A 26880-nucleotide genomic window follows, 5' to 3' on the forward strand; every position below is an offset into this window, starting at 1 on the left:
ATAACATGAGATGTGATGTCTCAATGCTTCTAATACCAAACCTGAGATCTTTCCTATAATATGAGATGTGATATCCAACTCCTTCCCATTCCAATCCTGAGACCCTTCCTATAGCATGAGATGTGATATCTCAATGCTTATACCAAACCTGAGACCCTTCCTATAGCTTGAGATGTGATATCGAACTCCTTCCCATTCCAATCCCGAGACCCTTCCTATAGCATGAGATGTGATATCTCAAGGCCTCTAATACCAAACCTGAGATCCTTCCTCTAACATGAAATGTGATATCCAACTCCTTCCCCTTCCAAACCTGAGAGCCTTCCTATAGCATGAGATATGATATCCAAGTCCTTCCCATTCCAATCCTGAGACCCTTCCTATAACATGAAATGTGAAATCCAACTCCTTCCCATTCCAACCTGAGACCCTTCCTATAGCATGAGATGGGATATCCAACTCCTTCCAAATCCAATACTGATACCCTTCCAATAGCATGAGATGTGATATCCCAATGCTTCTACCAAACCTGAGACCCATACTATGGCATAAGATGTGATATCAAACGCCTTCCCATTCCAATCCTGAGACCCTTCCTATAGCTTGAGATGTGATATCCAACTCCTTCCCATTCCAATTCTGAGATCTTCCTATACCATGAGACTTGATATCTCAATGCTTCTAATACCAAACCTGAGACCCGTCCTATAACATGAGATTTGATATCCAAATTCTTCCCCTTCCAAACCTTAGACCCTTCCTTTATCATGAGATGTGATATCCAACTCCTTCCCATTCCAATCCTGAGACCCTTCCGATATCATGACATTTGTTATCTCAATGCTTCTAATATCAAACTTGAGACCCTCCCTATAGCAAGAGATGTGACATCCAAGTCCTCCCCATTCCAATCCTGAGACCCTTCCTATAGCATGAGATGTGATATCTCAATGCTTCTAATACCAAACCTGAGACCCTTCCTATAACATGAGATGGGATATCCAACTCCTTCCCATTCCAATCCTGAGACCCTTCCGATAGCAGAGATGTGATATCTCAATGCGTATACCAACCTGAGACCCTTCCTATAACATGAGATGTGATATCCAACTCCTTCCCATTCCAAACCTGAGACCCTTCCTATAGCATATGTGATATCCAACTCCTTCCAATTCCAAACATGAGACCCTTCCCATAGCAAGAATGTAATATCCAACTCCTTCCCATTCCAATCCTGAGACCATTCCTATAGCATGAGATGTGATATCTCAATGCTTCTAATACCAAACCTGAGATCCTTCCTATGACATGAGATGTGATATCCAATTCCTTCCCATTCCAAACCTGAGACCCTTCCTACAGCATGCGATGTGATATCTCAATGCTTCTAATACCAAACCTGAGACCAGTCCTATAACATGAGATGGGATATCCAACTCCTTCCCGTTCCAATCCTGAGACACTTCCGATTGCAGAGATTTGATATCTCAATGCTTATACCAAACCTGAGACTCTTCCTATAACATGAGATGTGATATCCAACTCCTTCCCGTTCCAAACCTGAGACCCTTCCTATAGCATGAGATGTGATATCCAAATCCTTCGCATCCCAATCCTGAGACACTTCCAATTGCAGAGATGTGATATCTCAATGCTTATACCAAACCTGAGACTCTTCCTATAACACGAGATGTGATATCCAACTCCTTCCCGTTCCAAACCTGAGACCCTTCCTATAGCATGAGATGTGATATCCAACTCCTTCCCATTCCAATCCTGAGACCCTTCCGATAGCATGAGATGTGATATCTCAATGCCTCTAATACCAAACCTGAGATCCTTCCTATAACATGTGATGTGATATTCAAATCCTTCCCCTTCCAAACCTGAGACCCTCCCTTTAGCATGAGATGTGATATACAACTCCTTCCCATTCCAATCCTGAGACCCTTCTGATAGCATGAGATGTGATATCTCAATGCCTCTAATACCAAACCTGAGATCCTACCTCTAACATGAAATGTGATATCCATCTCCTTCCCTTTCCAAACCTGAGACCCTGCCTATAGCATGAGCTGTGATATCCAATTCCTTCCCATTCCAATCCTGAGACCCTTCCTATAGCATGTGATGTGATATCTCAATGCTTATACCAAACCTGAGACCCTTCTTATGGGATGAGATGTCATATACATCTCCTTCCCATTCCAATCCTGGGACCCTTCCTATAGCATGAGATGTGATATCTCAATGCTTATACCAAACCTGAGACCCTTCCTATAGCATGAGATGTGATATCTCAAGGCCTCTAATACCAAACCTGAGATCCTTCCTCTAACATGAGATGTGATATCCAACTCCTTCCCGTTCCAAACCTGAGACACTTCCTATAGCATATGTGATATCCAACTCCTTCCATTCCAAACATGAGACCCTTCCTATAGCAAGAATGTAATATCCAACTCTTACCCATTCCAATCCTGAGACCCTTCCTATAGCAAGAGATGTGATATCCAAATCCTTCCCATTCCAATCCTGAGACCCTTCCTATAACATGAGATGTGATATCCAACTCCTTCCCATTCCAACCTGAGACACTTCCTATAGCATGAGAAGGGATATCCAACTCCTTCGCAATCCAATCCGGAGACCCTTCCGATAGCAGAGATGTGATATCTCAATGCTTATACCAAACCTGAGACCCTTCCTATGGCATGATATGTGATATCCAACTCCTTGCCATTCAAATCCTGAGACCCTTTTATAGCATGGGAAGGGATATCCAACTCCTTCCCAATCCAATCCTGAGACCCTTCCGATAGCAGAGATGTGATATCTCAACGCTTCTACCAAACCTGAGACCCTTCCTTTAGCATGAGATGTGATATCCAAATCCTTCGCATTCCAATCCTGAGACCCTTCCTATAGCATGAGATGTGATATCTCAATGGTTCTAATACCAAACCTGAGATCCTTCCTATAACATGAGATGTGATATCCAATTCCTTCCCATTCCAAACCTGAGACCCTTCCTATAACATGAAATGTGATATCTCAAGGCCTCTAATACCAAACCTGAGATCCTTCCTCTAACATGAAATGTGATATCCAACTCCTTCCCATTCCAAACCTGAGACCCTTCCTATAACATGAAATGTGATATCCAACTCCATCCCATTCCAACCTGAGACCTTTCCTATAGCATGAGATGGGATATCCAACTCCTTCCAAATCCAATACTGATACCATTCCGATAGCATGAGATGTGATATCCCAATGCTTCTACCAAATCTGAGACCCATACTATAGCATGAGATGTGATATCAAACTCCTTCCCATTCCAATCCTGAGACCCTTCCTATAGCTTGAGATGTGATATCCAATTTCTTCCCATTCCAATTCTGAGACCCTTCCTATACCATGAGACTTGATATCTCAATGCTTCTAATACCAAACCTGAGACCCGTCCTATAACATGAGATGTGATATCCAAATCCTTCCCCTTCCAAACCTTAGACCCTTCCTTTATCATGAGATGTGATATCCAACTCCTTCCCATTCCAATCCTGAGACCCTTCCGATATCATGAGATTTGTTATCTCAATGCTTCTAATATCAAACTTGAGACCCTCCCTATAGCATGAGATGTGACATCCAAGTCCTCCCCATTCCAATCCTGAGACCCTTCCTATAGCATGAGATGTGATATCTCAATGCTTCTAATACCAAACCTGAGACCCTTCCTATAACATGAGATGGGATATCCAACTCAGATGGGATATCCAACTCCTTCCCATTCCAATCCTGAGACCCTTCCGATAGCAGAGATGTGATATCTCAATTCTTATATCAAACCTGAGACCCTTCCTATGGCCTGAGATGTCATATACAAATCCTTCCCATTCCAATCCTGAGACCCTTCCTATAGCATGAGATGTGATATCTCAATCCTTATACCAAATCTGAGACCCTTCCTATAGCATGAGATGTGATATCCAACTCCTTCCCATTCCAATCCTGAGACCCTTCCTATAGCATGAGATGTGATGTCTCAATGCTTCTAATACCAAACCTGAGATCCTTCCTATAACATGAGATGTGATATCCAACTCCTTCCCATTCCAATCCTGAGACCCTTATGATAGCATGAGATGTGATATCTCAATGCCTCTTATACCAAACCTGAGATCCTTCCGATAGCATGAGATGTGATATCTCAATGCTTCTAATACCAAACCTGAGATCCTTCCTATAATATGAGATGTGATTTCCAAATCCTTCCCCTTCCAAACCTGAGGCCCTCCCTTTAGCATGAGATGTGATATCCAACTCCTTCCCATTCCAATCCTGAGACCCTTCTGATAGCATGAGATGTGATATCTCAATGCCTCTAATACCAAACCTGAGATCCTACCTCTAACATGAAATGTGATATCCATCTCCTTCCCTTTCCAAACCTGAGACCCTGCCTATAGCATGTGATGTGATATCCAAGTCCTTCCCATTCCAATCCTGAGACCCTTCCTATAGCATGTGATGTGATATCTCAATGTTTATACCAAACCTGAGACCCTTCCTATGGCATGAGATGTCATGTACAACTCCTTCCCATTCCAATCCTGAGACCCTTCCTATAGCATGAGATGTGATATCTCAATGCTTATACCAAACCTGAGACCCTTCCTATAGCATGAGATGTGATATCCAACTTCTTCCCATTCCAATCCAGAGACCCTTCCTATAGCATGAGATGTGATATCTCAATGCTTATACCAAACCTGAGACCCTTCCTATAGCTTGAGATGTGATATCCAACTCCTTCCCATTCCAATCCTGAGACCCTTCCGATAGCATGAGATGTGATATCTCAAGGCCTCTAATACCAAACCTGAGATCCTTCCTCTAACATGAAATGTGATATCCAACTCCTTCCCTTTCCAAACCTGAGAACCTTCCTATAGCATGAGATATGATATCCAACTCCTTCCCATTCCAACCTGAGACCCTTCCTATAGCATGAGATGGGATATCCAACTCCTTCCAAATCCAATACTGATACCCTTCCGATAGCATGAGATGTGATACCCCAATGCTTCTACCAAACCTGAGAACCATACTATGGCATGAGATGTGATATCAAACTCCTTCCCATTCCAATCCTGAGACGCTTCCTATAGCTTGAGATGTGATATCCAACTCCTTCCCATTCCAATTCTGAGACCCTTCTTATACCATGAGACTTGATATCTCAATGCTTCTAATACCAAACCTGAGACCCGTCCTATAACATGAGATGTGATATCCAAATCCTTCCCCTTCCAAACCTTAGACCCTTCCTTTATCATGAGATGTGATATCCAACTCCTTCCCATTCCAATCCTGAGACCCTTCCGATATCATGAGATTTGTTATCTCAATGCTTCTAATATCAAACTTGAGACCCTCCCTATAGCATGAGATGTGACATCCAAGTCCTTCCCATTCCAATCCTGAGACCCTTCCTATAGCATGAGATGTGATATCTCAATGCTTCTAATACCAAACCTGAGAACTCATGCTAAAGGGAGGGTCTCAGGTTTGGAAGGGGAAGGATTTGGATATCACATCTCATGTTATAGGAAGGATCTCAGGATTGGTATTAGAAGCATTGAGATATCACATCTCATGCTATCGGAAGGATCTCAAGTTTGGTATTAGAAGCATTGAGATATCACATCTCATGCTATCGGAAGGATCTCAGGTTTGGCATTAGAAGCATTGAGATATCACATCTCATGCTATAGCAAGGGTCTCATGTTTGGAACGGGAAGGAGTTGGATATCCCATCTCATGTTATAGGACTGGTCTCAGGTTTGGTATTAGAAGCATTGAGATATCACATTGCATGTTGTAGGAAGGGTCTCAGGTTTGGAATGGGAAGGAATTGGATATCACATCTCATGTCATAGGAAGGATCTCAGGTTTGGTATTAGAAGCATTGAGATATCACATCTCATGCTATAGGAATGGTCTCAGGATTGGAATGGGAAGGAGTTGGATATTACATTCTTGCTATAGGAAGGGTCTCATGTTTGGAATGGGAAGGAGTTGGATATCACATATGGTATAGGAAGGGTCTCAGGTTTGGAACGGGAAGGAGTTGGATATCACATCTCATGTTGTAGGAAGCGTCTCAGGTTTGATATAAGGATTGAGATATCACATCTCTGCTATCGGAAGTGTCTCAGGATTGGAATGGGAAGAAGTTGGATATCCCATCTCATGTTATAGGATGGGTCTCAGGTTTGTTATTAGAATCATTGAGATATCATATTGCATGCTGTAGGAAGGGTCTAAGGATTGGAATGGGAAGGACTTGGATATCACATCTCATGCTATAGGTAGGCTCTCAGGTTTGGAAAGGGAAGGCGTTGGATATCACATCTCATGCTATAGGAAGGGTCTCAGGATTGGAATGGGAAGGAGTTGGATATCACATCTCATGCTATAGGAAGGGTCTCAGGTTTGGTATAAGCATTCAATCCTTATATCAGAATGGTCTCAGGATTGGAATGGGAAGGAGTTGGATATCACATCTCATGCTATAGGAAGGGTCTCAGGATTGGAATGGGAAGGAGTTGGATATCACATCTCATGTTATAGGAAGGATCTCAGGTTTGGTATTAGAAGCATTGAGACATCACATCTCATGCTATAGGAAGGGTCTCAGGATTGGAATGGGAAGGAGTTGTATATGACATCTCATGCTGTAGGAAGGGTCTCAGGTTTGGTATAAGCATTGAGATATCACATCTCTGCTATAGGAAGGGTCTCAGGATTGGAATGGGAAGGAGTTGGATATCCCATCTCATGTTATAGGAAGGGTCTCATGATTGGAATGGGAAGGACTTGGATATCACATCTCATGCTATAGGAAGGCTCTCAGGTTTGGAAGGGGAAAGAGTTGGATATCACATTTCATGTTAGAGGTAGGATCTCAGGTTTGGTATTAGAGGCATTGAGATATCACATCTCATGCTATCAGAAGGGTCTCAGGATTGGAATGGGAAGGAGTTGGATATCACATCTCATGCTAAAGGGAGGGTCTCAGATTTGGAAGTGGAAGGATTTGGATATCACATCTCATGTTATAGGAAGGATCTCAGGTTTGGTATTAGAAGCATTGAGATATCACATCTCCTGCTATCAGAATGGTCTCAGGATTGGAATGGGAAGGAGTTGGATATCACATCTCATACTAAAGGGAGGGTTCCCGGTTTGGAAGGGGAAGGATTTGGATATCACATCTCATGTTATCGGAAGGATCTCAGGTTTGGTATTAGAAGTATTGAGACATCACATCTCATGCTATAGGAAGGGTCTCAGGATTGGAATGGGAAGGAGGTGGATATCACTTCTCATGCTAAAGGAAGGGTCTCAGGTTTGGTAGAAGCATTGAGATATCACATCTCATGCTATAGGAAGGGTCTCAGGATTGGAATGGGAAGGACTTAGATATCACATATCATGCTATAGGGAGGGTCTCAGTTTTGATATTAGAAGCATTGAGATATCACATCTCATGCTATCGGAAGTGTCTCAGGTTTGGAATGGGAAGGAGCTGGATATCACATCTCATGCTAAAGGAAGGGTCTCAGGTTTGGAACGGGAAGGAGTTGGATATCACATCTCATGTTATAGGAAGGGTCTCAGGTTTGGTATAAGCATTGAGATATCACATCTCTGCTATAGGAAGTGTCTCAGGATTGGAATGGGAAGGAGTTGGATATCCCATCTCATGTTATAGGACGGGTCTCAGGTTTGTTATTAGAATCATTGAGATATCATATTGCATGCTGTAGGAAGGGTCTAAGGATTGGAATGGGAAGGACTTGGATATCACATCTCATGCTATAGATAGGCTCTCAGGTTTGGAAAGGGAAGGAGTTGGATATCACATTTCATGTTAGAGGAAGGATCTCAGGTTTGGTATTAGAGGCATTGAGATATCACATCTCATGCTATAGGAAGGGTCTCAGGTTGGAATGGGAAGGAGTTGGATTTCACATCTCATGTTATAGGAAGGGTCTCAGGATTGGATTGGGAAGGACTTGGATATCACATCTCATGCTATAGGAAGGCTCTCAGGTTTGGAAGGGGAAAGAGTTGGATATCACATTTCATGTTAGAGGTAGGATCTCAGGTTTGGTATTAGAGGCAATGAGATATCACATCTCATGCTAAAGGGAGGGTCTCAGGTTTGGAAGGGGAAGGATTTGGATATCACATCTCATGTTATAGGAAGGATCTCAGGTTTGGTATTAGAAGCATTGAGATATCACATCTCATGCTATCGGAAGGATCTCAGGTTTGGTATTAGAAGCATTGAGATATCACATCTCATGCTATCAGAAGGTTCTCAGGATTGGAATGGGAAGGAGTTGGATATCACATCTCATGCTAAAGGGAGGGTCTCAGGTTTGGAAGGGGAAGGATTTGGATATCACATCTCATGTTATCGGAAGGATCTCAGGTTTGGTATAAGAAGTATTGAGATATCACATCTCATGCTATATGAAGGGTCTCAGGATTGGAATGGGAAGGAGTTGGATATCACATCTCATGCTAAAGGAAGGATCTCAGGTTTGGTAGAAGCATTGAGATATCACATCTCATGCTATAGGAAGGGTCTCAGGATTGGAATGGGAAGGACTTAGATATCACATATCATGCTATAGGGAGGGTCTCAGTTTTGATATTAGAAGCATTGAGATATCACATCTCATGCTATAGGAAGGGTCTCAGGATTGGAATGGGAAGGAGTTGGATATCACTTCTCATGCTAAAGGAAGGGTCTCAGGTTTGGTAGAAGCATTGAGATATCACATCTCATGCTATAGGAAGGGTCTCAGGATTGGAATGGGAAGGACTTAGATATCACATATCATGCTATAGGGAGGGTCTCAGTTTTGATATTAGAAGCATTGAGATATCACATCTCATGCTATCGGAAGTGTCTCAGGTTTGGAATGGGAAGGAGCTGGATATCACATCTCATGCTAAAGGAAGGGTCTCAGGTTTGGAACGGGAAGGAGTTGGATATCACATCTCATGTTATAGGAAGGGTCTCAGGTTTGGTATAAGCATTGAGATATCACATCTCTGCTATAGGAAGTGTCTCAGGATTGGAATGGGAAGGAGTTGGATATCCCATCTCATGTTATAGGACGGGTCTCAGGTTTGTTATTAGAATCATTGAGATATCATATTGCATGCTGTAGGAAGGGTCTAAGGATTGGAATGGGAAGGACTTGGATATCACATCTCATGCTATAGATAGGCTCTCAGGTTTGGAAAGGGAAGGAGTTGGATATCACATTTCATGTTAGAGGAAGGATCTCAGGTTTGGTATTAGAGGCATTGAGATATCACATCTCATGCTATAGGAAGGGTCTCAGGTTGGAATGGGAAGGAGTTGGATTTCACATCTCATGTTATAGGAAGGGTCTCAGGATTGGAATGGGAAGGACTTGGATATCACATCTCATGCTATAGGAAGGCTCTCAGGTTTGGAAGGGGAAAGAGTTGGATATCACATTTCATGTTAGAGGTAGGATCTCAGGTTTGGTATTAGAGGCAATGAGATATCACATCTCATGCTAAAGGGAGGGTCTCAGGTTTGGAAGGGGAAGGATTTGGATATCACATCTCATGTTATAGGAAGGATCTCAGGTTTGGTATTAGAAGCATTGAGATATCACATCTCATGCTATCGGAAGGATCTCAGGTTTGGTATTAGAAGCATTGAGATATCACATCTCATGCTATCAGAAGGTTCTCAGGATTGGAATGGGAAGGAGTTGGATATCACATCTCATGCTAAAGGGAGGGTCTCAGGTTTGGAAGGGGAAGGATTTGGATATCACATCTCATGTTATCAGAAGGATCTCAGGTTTGGTATTAGAAGTATTGAGATATCACATCTCATGCTATATGAAGGGTCTCAGGATTGGAATGGGAAGGAGTTGGATATCACATCTCATGCTATAGGGAGGGTCTCAGTTTTGATATTAGAAGCATTGAGATATCACATCTCATGCTATCGGAAGTGTCTCAGGATTGGAATGGGAAGGAGCTGGATATCACATCTCATGCTAAAGGAAGGGTCTCAGGTTTGGAACGGGAAGGAGTTGGATAGCCGATCTCATGTTATAGGAAGGGTCTCAGGTTTGGTATAAGCATTGAGATATCACATCTCTGCTATCGGAAGTGTCTCAGGATTGGAATGGGAAGGAGTTGGATATCCCATCTCATGTTATAGGACGGGTCTCAGGATTGTTATTAGAATCATTGAGATATCATATTGCATGCTGTAGGAAGGGTCTCAGGATTGGAATGGGAAGGAGTTGGATATCACATCTCATGCTATAGGAAGGGTCTCTGGTTTTGTATAAGCATTGAGATATCACATCTCATGCTATAGGAAGGGTCTCAGGATTGGAATGGGAAGGAGTTGGATATCACATCTCATGCTATAGGAAGGGTCTCTGGTTTTGTATAAGCATTGAGATATCACATCTCATGCTATAGGAAGGGTCTCAGGATTGGAATGGGAAGGAGTTGTATATGACATCTCATGCCGTAGGAAGGGTCTCAGGTTTAGTATAAGCATTGAGATATCACATCTCTGCTATCGGAAAGGTCTCAGGATTGGAATGGGAAGGAGTTGGATATCCCATCTCATGTTATAGGAAGAGTCTCAGGTTTGGTATTAAAGCATTGAGATATCACATCTCATGCTATAGGAAGTGTCTCAGGATTGGAATCGGAAGGACTTGGATATCACATCTCATGCTATAGGGAGGGTCTCACGTTTGATATTAGAAGCATTGAGATATCACATCTCATGCTATAGGAAGGGTATCAGGATTGGAATGGGAAGGAGTTGGATATCACATCTCATGCTATAGGAAAGGTCTCAGGTTTGGTATAAGCAGCGAGATATCACATCTCATGCTATAGGAAGTGTCTCATGATTGGAATGGGAAGGAGTTGGATATCACATCTCATGTTATAGGAAGGATCTCAGGTTTGGTATAAGCATTGAGATATCACATCTCTGCTATCGGAAGGGTCTCAGGATTGGAATGGGAAGGAGTTGGATATTCCCATCTCATGTTATAGGAAGGGTCTCAGGTTTGGTATTAGAAGCATTGAGACATCACATCTCATGCTATAGGAAGGGTCTCAGGATTGGAATGGGAAGGACTTGGATATCACATCTCATGCTATAGGGAGGGTCTCAAGTTTGATATTAGAAGCATTGAGATATCACATCTCATGATATTGGAAGGGTCTCAGGATTGGAATGGGAAGGAGTTGGATATCACATCTCATGATAAAAGAAGGGTCTAAGGTTTGGAAGGGGAAGGATTTGGATATCACATCTCATGTTATAGGGCGGGTCTCAGGTTTGGTATTAGAAGCATTGAGATATCAAGTCTCATGGTATAGGAAGGGTCTCAGAATTGGAATTGGAAGGAGTTGGATATCACATCTCAAGCTATAGGAAGGGTCTCAGGATTGGAATGGGAAGGAGTTTGATATCACATCTCATGCCATAGTATGGGTCTCAGGTTTGGAATAAGCATTGGGATATCACATCTCATGCTATCGGAAGGGTATCAGGATTGGATTTGGAAGGAGTTGGATATCCCATCTCATGCTATAGAAAGGGTCTCAGGTTGGAATGGGAAGGAGTTGGATATCACATCTCATGTTATAGGAAGGGTCTCGGGATTGGAATGGGAAGGACTTGGATATCACATCTCATGCTATAGGAAGGCTCTCAGGTTTGGAAGGGGAAAGAGTTGGATATCACATTTCATGTTAGAGGTAGGATCTCAGGTTTGGTATTAGAGGCATTGAGGTATCACATCTCATGCTATCAGAAGGGTCTCAGGATTGGAATGGGAAGGAGTTGGATATCACATCTTATGCTAAAGGGAGGGTCTCAGGTTTGGAAGGGGAAGGATTTGGATATCACATCTCATGTTATAAGAAGGAGCTCAGGTTTGGTATTAGAAGTATTGAGATATCACATCTCATGCTATCAGAAGGATCTCAGGTTTGGTATTAGAAGCATTGAGATATCACATCTCATGCTATCAGAAGGGTCTCAGGATTGGAATGGGAAGGAGTTGGATATCACATCTCATGCTAAAGGGAGGGTCTCAGGTTTGGAAGGGGAAGGATTTGGATATCACATCTCATGTTATCGGAAGGATCTCAGGTTTGGTATTAGAAGTATTGAGATATCACATCTCATGCTATAGGAAGGGTCTCAGGATTGGAATGGGAAGGAGTTGGATACCACATCTCAAGCTATAGAAAGGGTCTCAGGTTTGGTATAAGCATTGAGATATCACATCACATGCTATAGGAAGGGTCTCAGGATTGGAATGGGAAGGTGTTGTATATGACATCTCATGTCATAGGAAGGGTCTCAGGTTTGGCATAAGCATTGAGATATCACATCACATGCTATAGGAAGGGTCTCAGGATTGGAATGGGAAGGACTTGGATATCACATCTCATGCTATAGGCAGGGTCTCAGGTTTGGAAAGGGAAGGAGTTGGATATCACATTTCATGTTAGAGGTAGGATATCAGGTTTGGTATTAGAGGCATTGAGATATCACATCTCATGCTATCAGAAGGGTCTCAGGATTGGAATGGGAAGGAGTTGGATATCACATCTCATGCTAAAGGGAGGGTCTCAGGTTTGGAAGGGAAAGGATTTGGATATCACATCTCATGTTATAGGAAGGATCTCAGGTTTGGTATTAGAGGCATTGAGATATCACATCTCATGCTATCATAAGGGTCTCAGGATTGGAATGGGAAGGAGTTGGATATCACATCTCATGCTAAAGGGAGGGTCTCAGGTTTGGAAGGGGAAGAATTTGGATATCACATCACATGTTATAGGAAGGATCTCGGGTTTGGTATTAGAAGCATTGAGATATCACATCTCCTGCTATCGGAAGGGTCTCAGGATTGGAATGGGAAGGAGTTGGAAATCACATCTCATGCTATAGGAAGGGTCTCAGGTTTGGAACGGGAAGGAGTTGGATATCACATCTCATGTTATAGGAAGAGTCTCAGGTTTGGTATAAGCATTGAGATATCACATCTCTGCAATCGGAAATGTCTCAGGATTGGGATGGGAAGGAGTTGGATATCACATCTCATGCTATAGGAAGGGTCTCAGGTTTGGAACGGGAAGGAGTTGGATATCAAATCTCATGCTATAGGAAGGCTCTCAGGTTTGGAAGGGGAATGAGTTGGATATCACATTTCATGTTAGAGGTAGGATCTCAGGTTTGGTATTAGAGGCATTGAGATATCACATCTCATGCTATCAGAAGGGTCTCAGGATTGGAATGGGAAGGAGTTGGATATCACATCTCATGCTAAAGGGAGGGTCTCAGGTTTGGAAGGGGAAGGATTTGGATATCACATCTCATGTTATAAGAAGGAGCTCAGGTTTGGTATTAGAAGCATTGAGATATCACATCTCATGCTATCGGAAGGATCTCAGGTTTGGTATTAAAAGCATTGAGATATCACATCTCATGCTATCAGAAGGGTCTCAGGATTGGAATGGGAAGGAGTTGGATATCACATCTCATGCTAAAGGGAGGGTCTCAGGTTTGGAAGGGGAAGGATCTGGATATCACATCTCATGTTATCGGAAGGATCTCAGGTTTGGTATTAGAAGTATTGAGATATCACATCTCATGCTATCGGAAGGGTCTCAGGATTGGAATGGGAAGGAGTTGGATATCATATCTCAAGCTATAGGAAGGGTCTCAGGCTTGGTATAAGCATTGAGATATCACATCACATGCTATAGGAAGGGTCTCAGGATTGGAATGGGAAGGAGTTGTATATGACATCTCATGCCATAGGAAGGGTCTCAGGTTTGGTATAAGCATTGAGATATCACATCACATGCTATAGGAAGGGTCTCAGGATTGGAATGGGAAGGACTTGGATATCACATCTCATGCTATAGGCAGGGTCTCAGGTTTGGAAACGGAAGGAGTTGGATATCACATTTCATGTTAGAGGTAGGATATCAGGTTTGGTATTAGAGGCATTGAGATATCACATCTCATGCTATCAGAAGGGTCTCAGGATTGGAATGGGAAGGAGTTGGATATCACATCTCATGCTAAAGGGAGGGTCTCAGGTTTGGAAGGGGAAGGATTTGGATATCACATCTCATGTTATAGGAAGGATCTCAGGTTTGGTATTAGAGGCATTGAGATATCACATTTCATGCTATCATAAGGGTCTCAGGATTGGAATGGGAAGGAGTTGGATATCACATCTCATGCTATAGGAAGGGTCTCAGGTTTGGTATAAGCAGTGAGATATCACATCTCTGCTATCGGAAGGGTCTCAGGATTGGAATGGGAAGGAGTTGGATATCACATCTCATGCTATAGGAAGAGTCTCAGGATTGGAATGGGAAGGAGTTGGATATCACATCTCATGATAAAGGAAGGGTCTAAGGTTTGGAAGGGGAAGGATTTGGATATCACATCTCATGTTATAGGACGGGTCTCAGGTTTGGTATTAGAGGCATTGAGATATCAAGTCTCATTGTATAGGAAGGGTCTCAGAATTGGAATGGGAAGGAGTTGGATATCACATCTCAAGCTATAGGAAGGGTCACAGGATTGGAATGGGAAGGAGTTTGATATCACATCTCATGCCATAGTATGGGTCTCAGGTTTGGTAGAAGCATTGGGATATCACATCTCATGCTATCGGAAGGGTATCAGGATTGGATTTGGAAGGAGTTGGATATCCCATCTCATGCTATAGGAAGGGTCTCAGGTTGGAATGGGAAGGAGTTGGATATCACATCTCATGTTATAGGAAGGGTCTCAGGATTGGAATGGGAAGGACTTGGATATCACATCTCATGCTATAGGAAGGCTCTCAGGTTTGCAACGGGAAAGAGTTGGATATCACATTTCATGTTAGAGGTAGGATCTCAGGTTTGGTATTAGAGGCATTGAGATATCACATCTCATGCTATCAGAAGAGTCTCAGAATTGGAATGGGAAGGAGTTGGATATCACATCTCATGCCATAGTATGGGTCTCAGGTTTGGTAGAAGCATTGGGATATCACATCTCATGCTATCGGAAGGATTTCAGGATTGGATTTGGAAGGAGTTGGATATCCCATCTCATGCTATAGGAAGGGTCTCAGGTTGGAATGGGAAGGAGTTTGATATCACATCTCATGCCATAGTATGGGTCTCAGGTTTGGTAGAAGCATTGGGATATCACATCTCATGCTATCGGAAGGGTATCAGGATTGGATTTGGAAGGAGTTGGATATCCCATCTCATGCTATAGGAAGGGTCTCAGGTTGGAATGGGAAGGAGTTGGATATCACATCTCATGTTATAGGAAGGGTCTCAGGATTGGAATGAAAAGTACTTGGATATCATATCTCATGCTATAGGAAGGCTCTCAGGTTTGGAAGGGGAAGGAGTTGGATATCACATCTCAAGCTATAGGAACGGTCTCAGGTTTGGTATAAGCATTGAGATATCACATCTCATGCTATAGGAATGGTCTCAGGATTGGAATGGGAAGGAGTTGGATATCACATCTCATGTTATAGGAAAGATCTCAGGTTTGGTATTAGAAGCATTGAGATATCACATCTCATGCTATAAGCAGGGTCTCAGGATTGGAATGGGAAGGAGTTGTATATGGCATCTCATGCCATAGGAAGGGTCTCAGGTTTGGTATAAGCATTGAGATATCACATCTCATGCTATAGGAAGGGTCTCAGGATTGGAATGGGAAGGACTTGGATATCACATCTCATGCTATAGGCAGGATCTCAGGTTTGGAAAGGGAAGGAGTTGGATATCATATTTCATGTTAGAGGTAGGATCTCAGGTTTGGTATTAGAGGCATTGAGATATCACATCTCATGCTATCAGAAGGGTCTCAGGATTGGAATGGGAAGGAGTTGGATATCACATCTCATGCTAAAGGGAGGGTCTCAGGTTTGGAAGGGGAAGGATTTGGATATCACATCTCATGTTATAGGAAGGATCTCAGGTTTGGTATTAGAAGCATTGAGATATCACATCTCATGCTATCGGAAGGGTCTAAGGATTGGAATGGGAAGGAGTTGGATATCACATCTTATGCTATAGGAAGGGTCTCAGGTTTGGAACGGGAAGGAGTTGGATATCATATCTCATGTTATAGGAAGAGTCTCAGGTTTGGTATAAGCATTGAGATATCACATCTCTGCAATCGGAAGTGTCTCAGGATTGGGATGGGAAGGAGTTGGATATCACATCTCATGCTATAGGAAGGGTCTCAGGTTTGGAACGGGAAGGAGTTGGATATCCCATCTCATGTTATAGGACGGGTCTCAGGTTTGGTATTAGAAGCATTGAGATATCACATCGCATGCTGTAGGAAGGGTCTCAGGATTGGAATGGGAAGGAGTTGGATATTAAATTCTTGCTATAGGAAGGGTGTCATGTTTGGAATGGGAAGGAGTTGGATATCACATATGCTATAGGAAGGGTCTCAGGTTTGGAACGGGAAGAAGTTGGATATCACATCTCATGCTATAGGAAGGGTCTCAGGTTTGGAATAAGCATTGAGATATCACATCTCTGCTATCGGAAGTGTCTCAGGATTGGAATGGGAAGGAGTTGGATATCACATCTCATGTTATAGGACGGGTCTCAGGTTTGTTACTAGAATCATTGAGATATCATATTGTATGCTGTAGGAAGGGTCTAAGGATTGGAATGGGAAGGTCTTGGATATCACATCTCATGCTATAGGTAGGCTCTCAGGTTTGGAAAGGGAAGGAGTTGGATATGACATTTCATGTTAGAGGAAGGATTTCAGGTTTGGTATTAGAGGCATTCAGATATCACATCTCATGCTATAGGAAGGGTCTCAGGATTGGAATGGGAAGGACTTAGATATCACATATCATGCTATAGGGAGGGTCTCATGTTTGGAATGGGAAGGAGTTGGATATCACATGCTATAGGAAGGGTCTCAGGTTTGGAACGGGAAGGAGTTGGATATCACATCTCATGCTATAGGAAGGGTCTCAGGTTTGGAATAAGCATTGAGATATCACATCTCTGCTATCGGAAGTGTCTCAGGATTGGAATGGGAAGGAGTTGGATATCACATCTCATGTTATAGGACGGGTCTCAGGTTTGTTATTAGAATCATTGAGATATCATATTGTATGCTGTAGGAAGGGTCTAAGGATTGGAATGGGAAGGTCTTGGATATCACATCTCATGCTATAGGTAGGCTCTCAGGTTTGGAAAGGGAAGGAGTTGGATATCACATTTCATGTTAGAGGAAGGATCTCAGATTTGGTATTAGAGGCATTGAGATATCACATCTAATGCTATAGGAAGGGTCTCAGGATTGGAATGGGAAGGAGTTGGATATCACATCTCATGCTATAGGAAGGGTCTCAGGTTTGGTAAGAACATTGAGATATCACATCTCATGCTATAGGAAGGGTCTCAGGATTGGAATGGGAAGGAGTTGGATATCACATCTGATGTTATAGGAAGGATCTCAGGTTTGGTATTAGAAGCATTGAGACATCACATCTCATGCTATAGGAAGGGTCTCAGGATTGGTATAAGCATTGAGATATCACATCTCTGCTATCGGAAGGGTCTCAGGATTGGAATGGGAAGGAGTTGGATATCCCATCTCATGTTATAGGAAGAGTCTCAGGTTTGGTATTAGAAGCATTGAGATATCACATCTCATGCTATAGGAATGGTCTCAGGATTGGAATGGGAAGGAGTTTGATATCACATCTCATGCCATGTATGGGTCTCAGGTTTGGTATAAGCATTGAGATATCACATCTCATGCTATAGGAAGGGTCTCAGGATTGGAATGGGAAGGAGTTGTATATGACATCTCATGCCATAGGAAGGGTCTCAGGTTTGGTATAAGCATTGAGATATCACATCTCTGCTATCGGAAGGGTCTCAGGATTGGAATGGGAAGGAGTTGGATATCCCATCTCATGTTATAGGAAGAGTCTCAGGTTTGGTATTAGAAGCATTGAGATATCACATCTCATGCTATAGGAAGTGTCTCAGGATTGGAATGGGAAGGAGTTTGATATCAAATCTCATGCCATGTATGGGTTTCAGGTTTTGTAGAAGCATTGGGATATCACATCTCATGCTATCGGAAGGGTATCAGGATTGGATTTGGAAGGATTTGGATATCACATTTCATGTTATAGGAAGGATCTCAGGTTTGGTATTAGAAGCATTGAGATATCACATCTCATGCTATCGGAAGGATCTCAGGTTTGGTATTATAGGCATTGAGATATCACATCTCATGCTATCAGAAGGGTCTCAGGATTGGAATGGGAAGGAGTCGGATATCACATCTCATGCTAAAGGGAGGGTCTCAGGTTTGGAAGTGGAAGGATTTGGATATCACATCTCATGTTATAGGAAGGATCTCAGGTTTGGTATTAGAAGCATTGAGATATCACATCTCATGCTATAGGAAGGGTCTCAGGATTGGAAAGGGAAGGAGTTGGATATCACATCTCAAGCTATAGGAAGGGTCAGTAACATGTTACTATTCCAATCCTGAGACTCTTCTGATAGCATGAGATGTGATATCTCAATGCTTCTAATGCCAAACCTGAGATCCTTCCGATAGCATGAGATGTGATATCTCAATGCTTCTAATACCAAACCTGAGATCCTTCCTATAACATGAGATGTGATATCCAAATCCTTCCCCTTCCAAACCTGAGACCCTTCCTTTAGCATGAGATGTGATATCTAACTCCTTCCCATTCCATTCCTGAGACCCTTCTGATAGCATGAGATGTGATATCTCAATGCCTCTAATACCAAACCTGAGATCCTACCTCTAACATGAAATGAGATATCCAACTCTTTCCCCTTCCAAACCTGAGAGCCTTCCTATAGCATGAGATGTGATATCCAAGTCCTTCCCATTCCAATACTGAGACCCTTCCTATAGCTTGAGATGTGATATCCAACTCCTTCCCATTCCAATTCTGAGACCCTTCCTATAGCATGAGATGTGATATCTCAATGCTTATACCAAACCTGAGAGCCTACCTATAGCATGAGATGTGATATCCAAGTCCATCCCATTCCAATCCTTAGACCCTTCCTACAGCATGCGATGTGAATATCTCAATGATTCTAATACCAAACCAGAGACTCTTCCTATAACATGAGATGGGATATCCAACTCCTTCCCATTCCAATTCTGAGACCCTTCCTATACTATGAGACTTGATATCTCAATGCTTCTAATACCAAACCTGAGACCCGTAATATAACATGAGATGTGATATCCAAATCCTTCCCCTTCCAAACCTTAGACCCGTCCTTTATCATGAGATGTGATATCCAACTCCTTCCCATTCCAATCCTGAGACCCTTCCGATATCATGAGATGTGATATCTCAAAGCTTCTAATATCAAACTTGAGACCCTCCCTATAGCATGAGATGTGATATCCAAGTCCTTCCCATTCCAATCCTGAGACCCTTCCTATAGCATGAGATGTGATATCTCAATGCTTCTAATACCAAACCTGAGACCCTTCCTATAACATGAGATGGGAATATCCAACTCCTTCCCATTCCAATCTTGAGACCCTTCCGATAGCAGAGATGTGATATCTCAATGCTTATACCACACCTGAGATCCTTCCTATAACATGAGATGTGATATCCAACTCCTTCCCATTCCAATCCTGAGACACTTCCTATAGCATGAGATGTGATATCTCACTGCTTATACCAAACCTGAGACCCTTCCCATAGCAGGAGATGTGATATCCAACTCCTTCCCATTCCAATCCTCAGACCCTTCCTATAGCATGAGATGTGATATCTCAATGCTTCTAATGTCAAACTTGAGACCCTACCTATAGCATGAGATGTGATATCCAAGTCCTTCCCATTCCAATCCTGAGACACTTCCTATAGCATGAGATGTGATATCTCAATGCTTCTAATACCAAACCTGAGACTCTTCCTATAACATGAGATGGGATATCCAACTCCTTCCAATTCCAATCCTGAGACCCTTTTGATAGCAGAGATGTGATATCTCAATGTTTATACCAAACCTGAGACCCTTCCTACGGCATGAGATGTCATATTCAACTCCTTCCCATTCCAATCCTGAGACCCTTCCTATAGCATGGGATTTGATATCCAACTCCTTCCCATTCCAATCCTGAGACCCTTCCTATAGCATGAGATGTGATGTCTCAATGCTTCTAATACCAAACCTGAGATCCTTCCTATAACATGATATGTGATATCCAACTACTTCCATTCCAATCCTGAGACCCTTCCTATAGCATGAGATGTGATATCTCAATGCTTATACCAAACCTGAGACCCTTCCTATAGCATGAGATGTGATATCCAACTCCTTCCCATTCCAATCCTGAGACCCTTCCTATAGCCTGAGATGTGATATCCAATTCCTTCCCATTCCAATCCTGAGACCCTTCCTATAGCATGAGATGTGATATCTCAATGCTTATACCAAACCTGAGAGCCTACCTATAACATGAGATGTGATATCCAAGTCCATCCCATTCCAATCCTTAGACCCTTCCTACAGCATGCGATGTGATATCTCAATGATTCTAATACCAAACCAGAGACTCTTCCTATAACATGAGATGGGATATCCAACTCCTTCCCATTCCAATCCTGAGCCGCTTCTGATAGCAGAGATGTGATATCTCAATGCTTATACCAAACCTGAGACCCTTCCTATAACATGAGATGTGATATCCAACTCCTTCCCGTTCCAAACCTGAGACACTAACTATAGCATATGTGATATCCAACTCCTTCCCATTCCAAACATGAGACCCTTCCTATAGCAAGAAAATAATATCCAACTCCTACCCATTCCAATCCTGAGACCCTTCCTATAGCAAGAGATGTGATATCCAAATCCTTCCCATTCCAATCCTGAGACCCTTCCTATAACATGAGATGTGATATCCAACTCCTTCCCATTCCAACCTGAGACACTTCCTATAGCATGAGAAGGGATATCCAACTCCTTCCCAATCCAATCCTGAGACCCTTCCGATAGCAGAGATGTGATATCTCAATGCTTATACCAAACCTGAGACCCTTCCTATGGCATGAGATGTGATATCCAACTCCTTGCCATTCAAATCCTGAGACCCTTCCTATAGCATGAGAAGGGATATCCAACTCCTTCCCAATCCAATCCTGAGACCCTTCCGATAGCAGCGACGTGATATCTCAATGCTTCTACCAAACCTGAGACCCTTCCTACAGCATGCAATATGATATCTCAATGATTCTAATAACAAACCTGAGACCCGTCCTATAACATGAGATGGGATATCCAACTCCTTCCCATTCCAATCCTGAGACTCTTCCGATAGCAGAGATGTGATATCTCAATGCTTATACCAAACCTGAGACCCTTCCTATAACATGAGATGTGATATCCAAATCCTTCTCGTTCCAAACCTGAGACCCTTCCTTTAGCATGAGATGTGATATCCAGCTCCTTCCCATTCCAATCCTGAGACACTTCCGATAGCATGAGATGTGATATCTCAATGCTTCTAATATCAAAACTGAGACCCTCCCTATAGCATGATATGTGATATCTAAGTCCTTCCCATTCCAATCCTGAGACCCTCCCTATAGCATGAGATGTGATATCCAACTCCTTCCCATTCCAATCCTGAGACCCTTCCTATAGCATGAGATATGATATCTCAATACTTCTAATACCAAACGTGAGATCCTTCCGATAACATGAGATGTGATATCCAAATCCTTCCCCTTCCAAACCTGAGACCCTCCCTTTAGCATGAAACGTGATATCCAACTCCTTCCTATTCCAATCCTGAGACTCTTCTGATAGCATGAGATGTGATATCTCAATGCTTCTAATACCAAACCTGAGATCCTTCCGATAGCATGAGATGTGATATCTCAATGCTTCTAATACCAAACCTGAGATCCTTCCTATAACATGAGATGTGATATCCAAATCCTTCCCCTTCCAAACCTGAGACCCTCCCTTTAGCATGAGATGTGATATCTAACTCCTTCCCATTCCATTCCTGAGACCCTTCTGATAGCATGAGATGTGATATCTCAATGCCTCTAATACCAAACCTGAGATCCTACCTCTAACATGAAATGAGATATCCAACTCTTTCCCCTTCCAAACCTGAGAGCCTTCCTATAGCATGAGATGTGATATCCAAGTCCTTCCCATTCCAATACTGAGACCCTTCCTATAGCTTGAGATGTGATATCCAACTCCTTCCCATTCCAATTCTGAGACCCTTCCTATAGCATGAGATGTGATATCTCAATGCTTATACCAAACCTGAGAGCCTACCTATAGCATGAGATGTGATATCCAAGTCCATCCCATTCCAATCCTTAGACCCTTCCTACAGCATGCGATGTGAATATCTCAATGATTCTAATACCAAACCAGAGACTCTTCCTATAACATGAGATGGGATATCCAACTCCTTCCCATTCCAATTCTGAGACCCTTCCTATACTATGAGACTTGATATCTCAATGCTTCTAATACCAAACCTGAGACCCGTAATATAACATGAGATGTGATATCCAAATCCTTCCCCTTCCAAACCTTAGACCCTTCCTTTATCATGAGATGTGATATCCAACTCCTTCCCATTCCAATCCTGAGACCCTTCCGATATCATGAGATGTGATATCTCAAAGCTTCTAATATCAAACTTGAGACCCTCCCTATAGCATGAGATGTGATATCCAAGTCCTTCCCATTCCAATCCTGAGACCCTTCCTATAGCATGAGATGTGATATCTCAATGCTTCTAATACCAAACCTGAGACCCTTCCTATAACATGAGATGGGAATATCCAACTCCTTCCCATTCCAATCTTGAGACCCTTCCGATAGCAGAGATGTGATATCTCAATGCTTATACCACACCTGAGATCCTTCCTATAACATGAGATGTGATATCCAACTCCTTCCCATTCCAATCCTGAGACACTTCCTATAGCATGAGATGTGATATCTCACTGCTTATGCCAAACCTGAGACCCTTCCCATAGCAGGAGATGTGATATCCAACTCCTTCCCATTCCAATCTTCAGACCCTTCCTATAGCATGAGATGTGATATCTCAATGCTTCTAATGTCAAACTTGAGACCCTACATATAGCATGAGATGTGATATCCAAGTCCTTCCCATTCCAATCCTGAGACACTTCCTATAGCATGAGATGTGATATCTCAATGCTTCTAATACCAAACCTGAGACTCTTCCTATAACATGAGATGGGATATCCAACTCCTTCCAATTCCAATCCTGAGACCGTTTTGATAGCAGAGATGTGATATCTCAATGTTTATACCAAACCTGAGACCCTTCCTACGGCATGAGATGTCATATTCAACTCCTTCCCATTCCAATCCTGAGACCCTTCCTATAGCATGAGATTTGATATCCAACTCCTTCCCATTCCAATCCTGAGACCCTTCCTATAGCATGAGATGTGATGTCTCAATGCTTCTAATACCAAACCTGAGATCCTTCCTATAACATGAGATGTGATATCCAACTCCTTCCATTCCAATCCTGAGATCCTTCCTATAGCATGAGATGTGATATATCAATGCTTATACCAAACCTGAGACCCTTCCTATAGCATGAGATGTGATATCCAACTCGTTCCCATTCCAATCCTGAGACCCTTCCTATAGCCTGAGATGTGATATCCGATTCCTTCCCATTCCAATCCTGAGACCCTTCCTATAGCATGAGATGTGATATCTCAATGCTTATACCAAACCTGAGAGCCTACCTATAACATGAGATGTGATATCCAAGTCCATCCCATTCCAATCCTTAGACCCTTCCTACAGCATGCGATGTGATATCTCAATGATTCTAATACCAAACCAGAGACTCTTCCTATAACATGAGATGGGATATCCAACTCCTTCCCATTCCAATCCTGAGCCGCTTCCGATAGCAGAGATGTGATATCTCAATGCTTATACCAAACCTGAGACCCTTCCTATAACATGAGATGTGATATCCAACTCCTTCCCGTTCCAAACCTGAGACACTAACTATAGCATATGTGATATCCAACTCCTTCCCATTCCAAACATGAGACCCTTCCTATAGCAAGAAAGTAATATCCAACTTCTACCCATTCCAATCCTGAGACCCTTCCTATAGCAAGAGATGTGATATCCAAATCCTTCCCATTCCAATCCTGAGACCCTTCCTATAACATGAGATGTGATATCCAACTTCTTCCCATTCCAACCTGAGACACTTCCTATAGCATGAGAAGGGATATCCAACTCCTTCCCAATCCAATCCTGAGACCCTTCCGATAGCAGAGATGTGATATCTCAATGCTTATACCAAACCTGAGACCCTTCCTATGGCATGAGATGTGATATCCAACTCCTTGCCATTCAAATCCTGAGACCCTTCCTATAGCATGAGAAGGGATATCCAACTCCTTCCCAATCCAATCCTGAGACCCTTCCGATAGCAGCGACGTGATATCTCAATGCTTCTACCAAACCTGAGACCCTTCCTTTAGCATGAGATGTGATATCCAAATCCTTCACATTCCAATCCTGAGACCCTTCCTATAGCATGAGATGTGATATCTCAATGCTTCTAATACCAAACCTGAAATCCTTCCTATAACATGAGATGTGATATCCAATTCCTTCCCATTCCAAACCTGAGACCCTTCCTATTGGATGAGATGTGATATCCAACTCCTTCCCATTCCAACCCTGAGACCCTTCCTATAGCATGAGATGTGATGTCTCAAAGCTTCTAATACCAAACCTGAGATCCTTCCTATAACATGAGATGTGATATCCAACTCCTTCCATTCCAATCCTGAGACCCGTCCTATAGCATGAGATGTGATATTTCAATGCTTATACCAAACCTGAGACCCTTCCTATAGCATGAGATGTGATATCCAACTGCTTCCCATTCCAATCCTGAGACCCTTCCTATAGCATGAGATGTGATATCTCAATGCTTCTAATACCAAACCTGAGATCCTTCCTCTAACATGAAATGTGATATCCAACTCCTTCCCTTTCCAAACCTAAGAGCCTATCTATAGCATGAGATGTGATATCCAAGTCCTTCACATTCCAACCCTTAGACCCTTCCTACAGCATGCAATATGATATCTCAATGATTCTAATAACAAACCTGTGACCTGTCCTATAACATGAGATGGGATATCCAACTCCTTCCCATTCCAATCCTGAGACACTTCCGATAGCAGAGATGTGATATCTCAATGGTTATACCAAACTTGAGACCCTTCCTATAACATGAGATGTGATATCCAAATCCTTCTCGTTCCAAACCTGAGACCTTTCCTTTAGCATGAGATGTGATATCCAGCTCCTTCCCATTCCAATCCTGAGACACTTCCGATAGCATGAGATGTGATATCTCAATGCTTCTAATATCAAAACTGAGACCCTCCCTATAGCATGATATGTGATATCTAAGTCCTTCCCATTCCAATCCTGAGACCCTCCCTATATCATGAGATGTGATATCCAACTCCTTCCCATTCCAATCCTGAGACCCTTCCTATAGCATGAGATATGATATCTCAATACTTCTAATACCAAACGTGAGATCCTTCCGATAACATGAGATTTGATATCCAAATCCTTCCCCTTCCAAACCTGAGACCCTCCCTTTAGCATGAAATGTGATATCCAACTCCTTCCTATTCCAATCCTGAGACTCTTCTGATAGCATGAGATGTGATATCTCAATGCTTCTAATACCAAACCTGAGATCCTTCCGATAGCATGAGATGTGATATCTCAATGCTTCTAATACCAAACCTGAGATCCTTCCTATAACATGAGATGTGATATCCAAATCCTTCCCCTTCCAAACCTGAGACCCTCCCTTTAGCATGAGATGTGATATCTAACTCCTTCCCATTCCATTCCTGAGACCCTTCTGATAGCATGAGATGTGATATCTCAATGCCTCTAATACCAAACCTGAGATCCTACCTCTAACATGAAATGAGATATCCAACTCTTTCCCCTTCCAAACCTGAGAGCCTTCCTATAGCATGAGATGTGATATCCAAGTCCTTCCCATTCCAATACTGAGACCCTTCCTATAGCTTGAGATGTGATATCCAACTCCTTCCCATTCCAATTCTGAGACCCTTCCTATAGCATGAGATGTGATATCTCAATGCTTATACCAAACCTGAGAGCCTACCTATAGCATGAGATGTGATATCCATGTCCATCCCATTCCAATCCTTAGACCCTTCCTACAGCATGCGATGTGAATATCTCAATGATTCTAATACCAAACCAGAGACTCTTCCTGACATATACATGTCAGGACATGAGATGGGATATCCAACTCCTTCCCATTCCAATTCTGAGACCCTTCCTATACTATGAGACTTGATATCTCAATGCTTCTAATACCAAACCTGAGACCCGTAATATAACATGAGATGTGATATCCAAATCCTTCCCCTTCCAAACCTTAGACCCGTCCTTTATCATGAGATGTGATATCCAACTCCTTCCCATTCCAATCCTGAGACCCTTCCGATATCATGAGATGTGATATCTCAAAGCTTCTAATATCAAACTTGAGACCCTCCCTATAGCATGAGATGTGATATCCAAGTCCTTCCCATTCCAATC

This window comes from Ambystoma mexicanum, chromosome 6p (assembly GCF_040938575.1).
Source record: "Ambystoma mexicanum isolate Mex_15411 chromosome 6p, UKY_AmexF1_1, whole genome shotgun sequence".
Classification (NCBI taxonomy): Eukaryota; Metazoa; Chordata; class Amphibia; order Caudata; family Ambystomatidae; genus Ambystoma; species Ambystoma mexicanum.